General features: G+C 47.1%; 2 long non-coding RNA genes across 2 annotated transcripts; one reads left to right on the plus strand and one right to left on the minus strand.

Annotated features, from left to right (window-relative positions):
* Nucleotides 1-1,956: 1,956 nt before the first annotated feature.
* On the minus strand, nucleotides 1,957-3,142 carry LOC111746912. The gene is made up of 2 exons (XR_002783316.1): nucleotides 3,075-3,142; nucleotides 1,957-2,988 (listed from the first exon to the last, which is right to left on the minus strand). It is a non-coding gene; the product is annotated as an uncharacterized LOC111746912 (long non-coding RNA).
* A 1,028-nt stretch (nucleotides 3,143-4,170) lies between these two features.
* Nucleotides 4,171-9,562, plus strand: LOC111746910. Its single transcript, XR_002783315.1, has 3 exons — nucleotides 4,171-5,075; nucleotides 8,395-8,493; nucleotides 9,439-9,562. It is a non-coding gene; the product is annotated as an uncharacterized LOC111746910 (long non-coding RNA).
* Nucleotides 9,563-10,738: the final 1,176 nt, after the last annotated feature.

The raw sequence follows: 10,738 nt of genomic DNA on the forward strand, positions 1-10,738 counted from the left end.
CAAGAAAGGGGATTCTGGGAAACGTAGTTCAGTATGGCCAAGGTGACAGATTACAAAGCCACCATTTCAAATTAAGCCTCGAAAACTTTGCCATTTTGTCTCTAAATACTTCGACTTTCATCTCAAGCTTCCATTCTTAAATGGCAGAGGAGGACGGCCGCCTGCAGAACTTACAGTGGCAAGCGCTTGGCTTCCGTGGGTAGCCAAGATGTGAGTGTTTGGGACAAGGCCTGTGCATCATGGTGGTTTGATTTTACTCTCATTTAATATAATTTCTTCTTTTTACAAAAGATTTTGTTGAATCTGCCTGGCTGGTATAGCATTGATTTTTGTTTTGCTCCATCAAATGTAGACTAAAATCTCAAAATCATTTTGACAAATACTCAGCATGTTTTCTTCAGGAAAAACAAGTTGGTATAAAATTTCCGCTGGGGAGCCTACTTCCAAACCAACATCTTGGGTTTTAAATGAATCTGAAAAACGAGTCTTTTGACAAATGGCTTTTCTCATTTTCAAGCTGTTTCGGCAAAATTTCCATCCTGAAAAAAAAGCAAGCATTCCAAATCTTTCTTCTTGAAGATCTGTATTAGAACGCATATAAAATCTCTCTCTCTCCTTGATTTTTGTTTGTTCGTTTGTTTTTGTTTTTTGTTGTTGTTGGATTTTTTTTGTTTTTTTTTGTTTGTTTTTTGTTTTGTTTTGTTTTGTTCTGTTTTGCACTTCTAGGGTAGGCGTAGCTAGAATAAAGACTGAAACTATTAAAAAATATGTGTATTGTCTCTCATTAGAGTCAGAATATTTGTTCAGCTGCTGAATCTTGAGCTGACGTAAGAGTGTTTAAAAAGAGACAACAGGCCCAAAATGGGGTCACTTCTGCTAAGCCCCACATCCCCAAACTGAGACTTAATACCTAATTTTGTCACGATTTCAACCTCTCCCAGGAGCAGAATCTTAAACCAGTCAATCTGGAATGACCATGGTCATCGGCTTGACAGACACCTGTTGTCCCCCGAAGGAAGATGGCCTTGCCTGAAACAATTCATTCTTTGCTAGTAACTTCCTTGTCTCACCTCTCTTGCCTATAATAAATAGTCTTCCATGTTCTACGGCTCTTCAGAGTTCCTTTCTGTCTGCTAGATGGGATGCTGTCTGACATGAATCATAGAATAAAGCCAATAAGATTTAAAATTTATTCAGTTGAATTTTTTTTTTGAACAGGAGCAGCAGATGAATTTGTAACCAAGCAAAACTCCATAGCAACAAGTAATTAAAGTTGATTATAATTGTAAGACATGTACTCAGGGCTTTTTTTTTTTTTTTTTTCCTAATTCTTAAGAAAAAGTCAACATGAAAGAAAGACTCAGGATTTAAGGCGCAAGTTGGCAACAAGTAACAACATGCACGTTAGGGTCGGTCATTCAAAAAGTGAGTACATATTTTAAGCTTGCTAAAAAGCTTTGCTTTGAGAATTCCGGCAAAGTGAGCTCCCCAGTTAAGCCTGGGTTGAACTCCACGAGTATGTCCCTAATCTGCTTGCAACCCCAAGCAGATGCTCTTCTGGAGACAGCGCTATCCATGGTGCTTTGTTTTCCAGACTGTTCCACGAAAGCTCGTCTCACCTGCATATGCCCAGATTACAGCCCTAATTGTACTGTTTCCACTCGCTGCATTGTGTTGTGGGAAACGAATTATGAATCCCAAGTTGCAATGCTAAGAACAGGCAACAGCAGTGGGTTTAAATTTTATTTAGTGAAGTATAACACTAGGTTAATACTTCCCAAAGAATCCTTCGGGAAGCTCCTCCAGCCTCCCCCCGACCCAAAGAAAAAGGAGAGGGAGAGAAAAAATCTGATCAAATAAACTTAGGAAATTTTAGAGAAGGAAAAATAATTTTCCTTCTACGCTTCTGAGTTATTAGTTGAGATTCCCATAATAAAAGACAGATTAACAAGAGGAAAAACAAACTGAGTTTATTAACATGTCTGCTTCACGATTGCATGGGAGATGCTCAGGGGAGAATGAGTAACTCCCTTAGGTAGCCAACACCACCAGCTTAAATCCATCTTTAGCTAAAGAAGGTGCTTGGGTAGTACGGGGCGGCCGCTGGGAAAGCCATGCTGAACGGGGGTGAGGTTGTCATATGGATTCCAGCCCCTGCCTGCCCCACTGAGAGGAGTTTCCTGCGATTTAGAGCCACCCTTCTCTTCCCAGTACACACGGAGAGACGCCCTCACCAGTGGGGATTTCCTTCGTCACATGGAAATGTCCCTTTTAAAGGGCAGCTTCCACTTCATTTTCAGAGCTCTCTGTCTGTGTCTGCTGTTTCTCAAAATAATCAGTTTAAAATAATCCTTATGCTAAAGAGGCATATGTTGGGATGACATATTTTGCTCCCCTTTAAAATACTGCATGTCCTCTCGCGCTGTCTCAGAAAACTCCAGTTCGTATTGAAGGATGAAAGGAGACAACTTAGATGCTACAAACTTTAGTTAACATTTCGTAATGTGGACAGTCTTCATTCGGAAAACTGCAAAATGGGGCAGAAGGCAGGAAGCTTTTATAGAATAAAGAATAAAGGACAAGGAAAAAAAAAAAAACAGAAAACAGCTGATTGGTTAGAGCCACTTAGTCACCCTCGTGTGGGGCGAGAAGGAACAAGGAAGTAAACGCAGAGCCCAGAGTTGGCTCAGTGATCGGAGACCGGCTGACGGATTCGACTGCATTTCTGCACCGGAGCATTTACAGGGACACAAAAGTCATCTAAACTGCGGTTTGCTGAAGCATTCTGGATCCAGGATCAGGACAGAACCATCCAGAGAATGATGGGTAAGTCTGGCCAGAGCAAACAGAAGGCTCACAGGCATGGAAAACCACGAGGCGGAAAAGTCCTTTGAGTATGAAAAGTCTCTCAAGAACTTCTTCCTCCCACGAAATGCATGCCGACTCTGTAACAGCACCCACCTCGGCCATTCCTACCGCACCCGCTCCCTGGAGGGCATGAGAGAAGAGACTGTGAGCAAGCACCGTCCCCCGCCCCCGTCTCTCGCCAACGCTGACCGCTCCTGCCCACACACCTCAGGGCCCTCCTCTCCTGCTAGGCCTGGCCGGAAACGGTCGGCCGGTCTCCACTACAACGTGATGGACAAGTAAGACGATAATTTTGGACTCGGGATCAAACTATAGTTCCTAATCCATTAGTAACAAAGCAGGAATTTTGATGTGTAGCCAACACTTGTGTTTCCAAGCGAAACCGTTCAGAACACTGAACACAGGAGATAAGGTTATTTATGCCCTTTAAAGCCCATCTGGACAGTTGTTTTGTTATGTGCCGCATTCCCAGTGCCGAGCACAGCCAGTAACTGGCATATAGTAGATGCTCAATAAATATTTAAAAGAGTGTATAAATATATGCATTAATAGGCTTTCTCTGGACAGCAATCGAATATGTAAATAAAAGTATGTAACCCAGTGTCGGTCACATAATAAACTTGTCCTAAGTGTCAGTATGTGGCTCTTATCAATCCCAGTATTTGATGAGATAGAGATGTCACCACTGATTTCCCTAAGATACTACCAAAAAGCATGATCAGATAGCTTAATTTCTTCAATCCTCGATCCAACCTATTTTGGCATCATCGAAAACATCACATTTTCAAAAATATATGAGCTCCAAAAAAGACGACAGAACGTGTAGTCTTAATGGAGGCAGCCATTGATATCAAGAAATATACTCAATCCTTTTATCTCTAAAGACTTAGCTTGTTAGACCAAGAAGAGCATTCTCTCCTTAGTACCTGGGGACAGACGAGCCTGCACCGCTGGTGTCCGGGGCCCACCCATGGGCCTCCTCAGTTACCTTCACACCACCTACAGCTGAGACCAGGTGCCAGGTACCTTCACACCACCTACAGCTGGTGATTCATGCCCCAGTCAAGCCTTCAGATCAGACCTCGGCCCTGGCCAACACCTGGATGCAACCTGTAAGGGACAGTGAGGCAGAGGCCCCAGCTAAGCCACCCTCCGGTTCCCGACCCATGGAAACTGAGATAAAAAATACGTGTAAGCTGCAAAGTTGAGGTGATTTGTTCCACAGAAACAGACAACTAATCCAGCATCACTTGGAAAACCTCCTCTTCCCAACATTCTTATACACTCCATTCGTTTTCTAGAGTTGCCATAACAAAGCTGCACAAACGGGGGCACATGAGACAACGGAGAGGTACCCTCTCACAGATCCGGAGGCTGGAAGTCTGAAACCAACGTGTCGGCAGGGCCACGCTCACGCTGACACCTGAGAGACCCTCCCCGCCTCTTCCCGCCTTCCGACTCCCTGCTGGTCCTTCGCTCGCAGCTGTGTTGCTCCAATCTGTGCCTTCGCCACTTGGCCATTACATGAAAACCCACCGTACTCTGGTATGAGCTCATCGCGGCTTAAAGAGTCACATCTATCACCCAAGCAAGGCTACAGCCTGAGGTGCTGGGGGTTCGGACCTTACCTATCTTTTAATTAATTTATTTATTTTTTTGGTTGGGGGTGGAATTCAACCCATAATATACACAAGGGCGCTTTTAACTGCATGATGAGTTAAACAACTCAGAAACAATTTAATCTGTTTTGACGAAGATCTTTCCCAGAGAGTAAAGGTTTGTGTTGTCCCTGATTCATGTGTGACTGATTAAATAGGAAACAAAAGCGAGACTTGTCAGGGACATCAATCATCCATAATGTTTAACCAGCCCTCAGAAAACCCAGTGACGCACGACTGTAGAAAAAAATGCTTCAGCCAGATGACCTTTATAATGTTTCCTGTCCCCATGGTTCTTCTCCAGTTGGGGAAGGTGGCAGGGCACAAAAGGATGGCATTTTGTTTCTACCACTAATGCCAGTTACGCGAGGTGTATGGACGTGGAAGGCTACAGGAGTTGAAGAAGTAATCGAATGTTTGATATCGTTTCCAGGCGAACGTTTTTATGGTGGCGACAAGACCTTACATCTAGATGACGCGTCACAATGTACATTCATATTTCCTCCCTGGTGCTGTGCCTTTCGCCGAGTGGGTGCCCGGCTGGTGCAGGTGGGACAGGCTGGAGGGGCAGCTCGGGTGGGACATGTGCTCGCGGGCGTTGTTATCTTTATTTTCAGATGAGCTAGGGCCTGGGGACACTAAGTTTTGCAGAGTGTCATTGAAATGGCCTACTCAAGGTCATTTCCAGGAGTTAGAGCCAGGCTGTCCGATTCGTGGTCTAGTACCTTTGTCCTTAATATAATACCTAGAACAGTAGCACAAAAAGGTGTCCTCAGGGGGGTGGAGTCAGGAGTCAGATCGTGGAAGCCATGAAGAAGAGAGAGACAAAAAAGGTCCACGCTCTCTGAAAAAGTCCAGACACAGGGGCAGAGAGCAGACCCCCCCTGTTCTTCCTTTAGAGGCACAGCTAGGAGGCGTTTGTGTGCTAGGTGTCCTCAGGAAACCGAAGCCCTTTGTGAATGTCACTACAGCAGTGGGCAGAAATGTTCTAATCAAGAAGCAAAGTCTCACTGGAGAACACCTCGTTGGAGGCATTTCGAGAACCAGACCCGTCGATCGCAACACTCAACAGTGTTACCTCCCGGGCAGGCACCGTGGTGCCTGAGTGAGAACCAAGAAGGATCTCAGTAAGTCGGGTCACCAGGCTCTGGTCTCCCAGACAAACACTGTTCCTCTGATGTTATCCATCTTCTCTGAACATTAAAGAGCCACGCCCCTGAGAAGTCCACTGATCCCCCCAAAGCATGGTGCATTTGGAAAGGCGTGTAGAAGGCCCTCTCGACCTTAAGCAGACTGTGGGATGGGGAGCTACGGGCAGGTTGTTGGGAAGCTGGGCCCGGTTTCCAGTCTTTCTGTAAGTAGCCAAGGATCTCGGACAAGCCCTTCACCGTGGCCTGAAGGCCTCTGGTTTTCAGGATAAGATGAGATGATCCCAATGAGACAGCATGCCACACTTGGGACCCTTGCCATACAGCCTGCCCCAAACGTCTTAACCTATACGGAATGGATTGGTTCTGGAAGCCCAGGTATAAGACAGGGTCGAGGCTTAGTTAAACCCACCGGCTCCGTGCCATGTCTCAGATTCTCTCAGCTCTGCCCTCTGCAACGTGTCGACTTCACCTTTGCAGAAGAAAGATATACCCGTAAAGCAAGAAAATGTGTCAGGCATCCTCCAGCTGACTCTCTCTCACTCAGCCCCGGCCAGAGTGAGGTCACAAGCCTGCTGGTCAACCAGTCCCTGGGAGAGATGGCTGAGGTGTCCCTGAGCCGGCCTTCCAGAGAGAGGGGACACTCCCCTGCCTCTGCTGCAGCTGCTCTCTGAAGTTCCACCTAATTCTAAAGACTCGACGAGTTTTACGAAATCACAAAAATGGATCACAACAGAAAAATCAAGGAAGCCAAAATAGCCACACGATACCGAAGACAAATAATTCCGTACAGTTTAACTAAATTGTCCCTGGGTCTCCTAGCGACGCTGTGCGTAACTTGAGACCGGTGTCCATTGGCTCTTCGTGAACCGCAAAAAGGTGTTACGTGGAAACGTCATCTTCTTTGTGATGGTTTTATGCTACGGCCGTTCCTCCTGGTGCACCTGCCCTTCTCTCTTCCTGAAGGAGCAGCGCTGGCTTAAACACGCCAAGAGGACGAGGACGGAGATGCTACTTTGCGTCTGTTTCGTACTTTTTAGTGTGTGTGTGTGTATGTTTGGGTTTCTCTCTTAGAATCAAGGCGTATTATTCAATAGGAATTGGCCAAACTAATAATGAATCTCCTATTTGATTGTACTCATCAGCTTTTTTCTAGACTAAGTTTTTTAAATCATTTTCAGGTTCCAGGTCAGAATTACACAGGCATCTTTTATAAGTTTATGGCAGGCCACGGTCTCTTATAAACTTACAAATGAGACATGATAGCTAGCTAGGTGATATTTCCATGATTTATGTTATCGTCTCTAATTATAACCTGTGTATCAAGATAGTAGTTTGTATAACAATCAAATGTTTTATTCGACTGAGTAAATGCAGTAGGCTCCTGATACAATCGCATCGGTTCAATAGGGTCAAGATCTTCTCTGTGACTGCTATTTTGGCAAAGTCTTAACTTCAGATGCCACCTTCGAGTGATGCACACAGGAGAGCTTGATGGCGTTCACACACGTTTGCCCCGTCACTTAGAAACGAACCCACCGAGGCCCTTCGAATGGGCTGTTCGAACACTTGCAGGAGGAGAGAATGTTAAAACTGCTAGAGTTCATTTAGCCCACTACTCTCTCTGCCCAGAATACGTCACCAAGGTCAAATGATACAAACATTCCCCAGGTAAAAATAATTAGATATTGGCCACATACAAGTTGAACCCCAGATCCTGCGACTCTAGATACAAATAGTTTTCAGTAACTTCTTCGATGCTGATTTCTTTAGAACAAAGATGCCCAGAGATGCCTTGGGCTGACAGGACTTCTAGCAGCTCTGGCGTTTAGGTTGCTAAGTACTGGAGAGAGAGGGGGCACTGACCCAAAGCACGTTTGTTCTCGGTGCTTGAGGATGGCAGGCTGCTGCTGTTCAGGACTTGGTTTTAGAGTTGAGACCCATAAAAGAACAAGCACAAAGAAACGCACCTTTCATACACAACCGGCCCCAAAATTGAGGGGCATGAGCTAATTGGGACGAAAATCTGTCAGACGGGCAACCCAGACAGGCTAAGTACCGGGCGGCCTGGTTTTCAGAAGAGCTTCTCACTCTCACGAGAATGGCATTTGTAAGTATTGTTACAGAAATGAGTCATAGGGTTATTACACGTCTTGTACCAGCTAGCAGAAAATAATATTTACGGAAATTACAGGCTCTGAGCAATAAGCTTCCAGCAGGGAGAGCACAGGCAGACCAGAGGGTACGGCCCTCAACCCAGTAGCTCCGCCACTAGGAAACCCTCCTAAGGAAATTACCGGATCTCAAAATGTACGTTCGAGTGCGTCTAATTCCTTATTATTTAGTTAGCTCAATTTTCAAATATTAAACATTTACAATAGAGTGTTGATTGGCTTTCTTATACTACAGAATGGTGTGCTATCATTAAAAATAATTACCACGGCGTCTAATAACATGGGGGAAACGTTTATAATATAATTAGTGTGGTAGTTTCCAGGGCGTCATGACAAATTACCACGACTGGGTGACTTTAAACCACAGAATTTATTCTCTCGCCCTTGTGGAGGCCAGAAGTCCAAAATCAAGGTGCCAGCCAGGGTGTCGGCGGGGACGGCCGCACCCACAGCTCTAGAGGGGACCTCTTTCTGGCCTCTTCCAGCTGCTGTTGGCTCCAGGTGTCTGCTCACTTGGGGCTGCAAGGTTCCATTCTCTTCCCACAGAACGGTCAAGACGAAGTTGGGTTACATTGAGAACTGGTGTCTCGTCCACAACGAAGGAGAAAATGGACTGCAGATCGAGTCCACCAGGGAATGGAGAGGGTAAGGGAAGAGCTGACCGGGCAGGGCCAGGTGAGGGCCACCCTTGGGGACCAGCCTGCCTTCCAGAGTTCATCGAGGCAGACGATGCCCGGGTGTGTCCTGGGACCCTGTGAGTTAATAGAGGAAAAGTCTGTGCATTCGTTTCCCGCGGCTGCCATAATGAAGTACCACGAATGGGCGGCTTAAAACAACGACACTTGTCCTTCGCCATTCTAGAAATGTCAGCGGGGTCGGCTCCTTCTGGAGGCTCTGAGGGGGAATCCGGTCCGCGCCTTGCTCCCGGCGGCTGGGGGCCTTGCTTGGCTTGTAGTCTCCGCCTGCACGTGACACGGACTCATTCCCTCTGCCGCCGTCATTGTTTTCGTAGGAGGATGCCAGTCACTGGATTAGGGCCCGCCCCATCTTAACTAATTACATCTGCAAAGACCCTATTTCCAGATAAGGTCACGCTCCAAAGTTCTGGGGAGACGCGAATTTTTAGGGGATGCTGTTCAACCCAGGGCAGCTGGCATGGGGTGCTCTTAAGTCAATCCAGTGTGGCTGCGGGGCAGGGTGAGAAGCCTGGAGAAGGGAGATGGGCTGAGCACGGAGTCACAGGGACCATTTGCAATGAGTCTGCTCAGGGCCCAGGGCCAAAGGAACACAAACGAGAAGAGAGCAGAGGGCATTTCTAAAAGAACCTGAGCGGAGGAAGCAGCCTTACCGTGAGTCTGGCTCCAGGGCACAAATCTACCCAGACCCCAAAGAACTGTGCAGTCCCCTCTCTCTGCTTGTGACAACAGACAGCGCTGAACGCGTCTGGGACAGGAGAGTAGACGACGATTCTCACCTCAGAGCTTTGCCTGTGTCATAGGACGTATGCCCATACGTGTGCAACAGCGTGTAACGTGCACGCATGCTCTGTAACCCGGCATTGTTCTAATCAAAGGCGTGATTCTGTTTTAGGACTGAAACTAACCGGAGACCCTCTTATTATCTGAGAGCGATCAGAGAGGAAGGAGAGGCGGCCAGCAACTCATTCCTGGGCAGAGGAAGTTTTGCACGATACATTCTAAAGGGCACTCGAGAGACTAATGTACGTGGCGGGATTTGGGGTGACTTTAATCTCTTTTTTTAACGTAATGCTTCCTTTTATAATGCTTTTTGAAAATGCAGGGTTTGCTTCCACAAAAGCTAACTTTTAGAGTTGAGAACAGAATGTCCGTAACCGGATCCATGCCTTGGAATGGGACGCAGTGACCGCACCTACCCTCTGAGCCATCTGATGTCCCGGCAGACCTGGCCCAGAGAGGGGACACAGGAGAGGGAGGAAAGGCGGAGAGAGCGGGCAGCCTTCGGCTCTGGCTGCCACCGCGCCAGCTCTGCCTTTGAAGCAGCAGCAAATGACACCGTTTCCCAGTGTGACCGAGACCCAGGGACTGCGACCTGGAGAGAGCAGGAAGCCTGCTCTCCGTGCCACCAGCCCACAGAGGCGCACAGAGCAAATTCTGGCACCTGGTGTCCACGGCTCGGAACCCCAAGCCCCGGGAGCCCCAAGCCTGGGAGCCCAGAGACAGCGGCTTCTCCCCACTCCCCCACTCCGTCCACACAGCCGTGACCTGCAGGCGCCTTGCTGAGAGGATGAAAGGCTCGGACTCTTGTCTGTTCACTGATTTTGTTTCTTCTTTCAAGCTGGTTTTGTTTGGCTTTTAGAGATGCCAGTTTTCTGTTGAGTGGTAGCCAAGGGAGTGTCTACTTGGACATGAAAGCAAAAAATGCCAGGGTCACGGGCAAAGGACAACTAGGAAGGAGCCCCAGCTGCTGTCTGTTGTCGTGAGCCGAGGAGTCCAGGCCTTCAGTCAGGGAAGAAGGGAGATGGATAATAGCATGTGTGTTTAACAAGGTCCTTTGGGGTAAAACAATCCTCCTCCAACCCTCCACCCTCAGGGTGTCCCCGCTGCCAATTCAGAGAACCCAGCTCAGGGAATCTGTCATGGACTCGCCCAGTGCACATGTGTCAGAGGGCAGGTGGGACCTCAGAGGGGGCTTGGGATGGTTTTGTAGGAAGCACGCATGGTGACATCTGGTGGCCAGAGCGATCCAGCCAGCCAACAGTTTGGCTATCGGCCTCTTTGCCTCATGTCTCCTGAGAGAACTTCAGACCTATTGATTACCTTTCTAAAGATTTAATTATTGCTTATTTTATTTTATTTTATGTTATGTTATGTTTTTTATTTTATTTTATTTTATTTTATTTTAATTTAAT

This window comes from Pteropus vampyrus, unplaced genomic scaffold (assembly GCF_000151845.1).
Source record: "Pteropus vampyrus isolate Shadow unplaced genomic scaffold, Pvam_2.0 Scaffold204, whole genome shotgun sequence".
Taxonomy (NCBI): domain Eukaryota; kingdom Metazoa; phylum Chordata; class Mammalia; order Chiroptera; family Pteropodidae; genus Pteropus; species Pteropus vampyrus.